Here is a 3,346-nt window from a genome sequence, read left to right on the forward strand (position 1 = left end):
ATTTCGTCTTTTTCGTAGGTTTCAGATTTGGTGTATTGGAACGAATACAAGCAACCAACTCGTCCAGGGTAGTTTGAATCGTTTTCATCTCTTTTTCTAACATAACCACCCCCTTGTCGGTAGTTTTTGGTTCATCAGTCTTAGACTCATCGTCTATCTTAGCCATCCTTGGTTTTCTTGTTCTTTTAACGTATTATTGCTTTTCGAGCAACTCACCAAGTTGTTTGTAGAGAGATCTAGTGAAGACCATAAACCACAGGGATTTACCCTAAAAAACTAACCTTGCTCGTGATGCCAACTTGATACGTATTGATCTCCGTACCTTGGCGACTAATATTATAGAGGCGGAATTCAGAATAATAATTGACGAAAACTAGAAAACAGAACACACTATAAACCAGATTCGAAAAAAATATATCTTCTCTAGGTTATGAACAAGAACACTATTACAGTTGTCTCTTTGTTACGCTCACAATCTCTCTAAACAGTAAACAACTTAAACTGTTTTTCTAAGCTTGCTTTTACAATAATTAATTGTCTCACAAACTTCTCTCTGGGTACCTGTGTTAAACCTCCTTTTCTAGGTGTGAAACCACACTCCCTATATTGTCTTAGCTATGAGCTAAACATCTTTATTTATAGATTTAATGGTTTTCCAAACCTTATAGGAATCTATTTCCTTATCTAGGAATAATTCCTTTTCTAAGTATATTTCCTTATCTAGGAATATTACCTTTTCTAGGAATATTCTTAATCTAAGAATAATTCATTTTCTAAGTATGTATTTCCTTATCTAGAAATATTACCTTGTCTAGGAAATATTCCCTTTCTAGGTACATTTTCTTATCTAAGAATACTGCCTAAAAATCAGTATTCCTTCCTTAAATTACAATTCTATCCTCAATCGGTCTTGAGGATTACTAGTTCCCTGGTAGAGGAAGATACACATGTATCATTAACCTAATAATGGTTTAGGAAAACCTAGGTCAAAGGAGAATCAACTCTAGTTTGCAACTAGGACACAAGAAAGTGCCGGGATTAGGTTTTCCAATTGCTAGGATTCTCCCTTATATAGTCTTTCAAATCAGGGTTGCTTACAATCAAAGCTAAGATGGCTTAGTAAAGAAGCATTCAATTTTCACCATTAGATGAACTCCTGATTTAGGATTCAAGCTAAGTCTGCTTAGAAATTAAGAAATTAATCTCCACTGTTAGATGGTCTTAGCTTATTACACACAAATGAAATATACTTATATTTATATATTGGTAAACGTACCTAAACGTGTATATTGGGTTGGCTTAATAACAGTTAAACGAAGTTAGACATATAAACACTTTTGTCTTAGCCGTAATCATCTAACACTTCTATATCAAATATGATGATCAATCAATCATGATAAATAATCAAATGAATCTAATTGTGATTCAAATAGAGTTGTTCAATTGTTAACTATCTCATAGAAATATTCATGAACAAAGTGAAACGAAATCGGTTTGATTCGTAATCATACAAAGTACTTATAAAAGAATCAATTCATGAACATTAAGCCATGGTTTGCAAAGTTAATTTGCATTCCTTAAATGATAAATGTTTTAGTTCATGAGTATGAGAATCATACACTACCGATTTTAGAACTTAACCACTGTGTTCGAAAACTGAGTACGCGAACAACAGCTCCGGACCTTGGCCTAGTCAAGCCGTTCGCAAACCCGGTTCGCGAACAATCGTTACGGACCCAACTCAGGTAAACCCGTTCGGATACTAGGTACGCAAACAAGAGTTTCGTACCTTCTCAGGTAAATCCATCCGCATACTAGGTACGCAAACAAGAGTTTCGGACCTGAATCATCTCAATATAGTTCGCATACTAGGTATACATACCGTGTTGTATCCAGACATGGGTAATCGTTCTAAACTCTCATTTCAATCATTTAAACATCCTTAGAAGATGAAAATCGTAATCTCACACATACCATTAGCTTCAAGTAATTTTCAAGTGATCGAATGATCAATACGAAACTTCCCGAGTTAACATCAACGGACTGTCTCACACAAATCATATAAGATGTTCAAGGTAATTTTCACATGATCATCTTTTGACTTAACATTTAGTTTCCAACAAATAATTTTTTCCCAACTAAACTCGTCAAGAATATGATGAACATAGCTAAAACAAAAACTTCCAACAAGTATTTATAGAAATAGATAAGCGAGATAAACTCAGCTCGAAATATCAAATGTGTATAATGTAAAAGTCTATTTAGATATACGACTTAGTCTCATCAGAAGATAGAATAGAATAGACTTCTTCTGAGTGATAGATAAGTTTTAGCCTCAACATACCTTTTTTTAATGAAGTTCCCCCAAGCTACTCAGTATATCTTCTTCTTCAATTGGTGCACGCCATGAAGTTTAAAGCTCAACTACACATTCTATCCTAATCTGGGACATAGATATAAGTAGACTAGAAATCAAGTATATAGTTTTGATCAACTAAACTTGACAAACAAGCTTGAGATAGATACGCTTGCGAGTTCGACCGACCAGTGCTCTAACAATCTCCCCCTTTTTCAATTTTAGTAACAAAACTATATTCACCGTTAGATGAGAACCTGATTAGATTCAAGCTAATATCTTTCAACCGTTAGATCAAACTTAACTTGTTATACACAAATGAGATGTACCCTCATTTAGGTTTAGTAACCGTACCTAAGCGTGTACACCATGTTGGCTCAACCGTAGTTAACCAAGGTTATCTATATGAACACTCTCATATCAACCTTATTCATCTTAACCATAACTAGTTAAAATGACTCAAATGAAACTAGTTAAAGAGTTGTTCAATTGCTATATTCTCATAGAAGTATACAAGAACACAATTGAAGCAAAATCGGTTTGACACTCAAATCAATTCATGAAAATTATAGCCACGGTTTGCAAGAATGCATTCCTTAATATACAAATGTATTAGTTCATGAGCCAGCCGATTTTATAACTTTAACCACTCAAGTATGCAAAGGGGTATGCATACTTAAGTAGACGGTCTGGATTTGTGTTCGCCAGTATGTAAACGGGTACGCATACTTAGTACACTTTCAAAACCCAGCAGAAATTCCCAGACCTATAACTTACGCAAGTACGCGTACCGATATGTGTACTCGGTACATGGAATTTCACAACTTCAATTACGCATACATGTATGCATACTTAAGTTCCGGTCATGGATCACATACATGCAAGAATGCACAATATGTTTATAATCCAATGATGGTTAAGTATTCTAAACTCTTATTTCAATCATTGAAACTTTCTTAGAGGATGACAATAATCGCTTTCACACACTAT

The sequence above is a fragment of the Papaver somniferum genome, chromosome 10 (assembly GCF_003573695.1).
Source record: "Papaver somniferum cultivar HN1 chromosome 10, ASM357369v1, whole genome shotgun sequence".
NCBI lineage: Eukaryota > Viridiplantae > Streptophyta > Magnoliopsida > Ranunculales > Papaveraceae > Papaver > Papaver somniferum.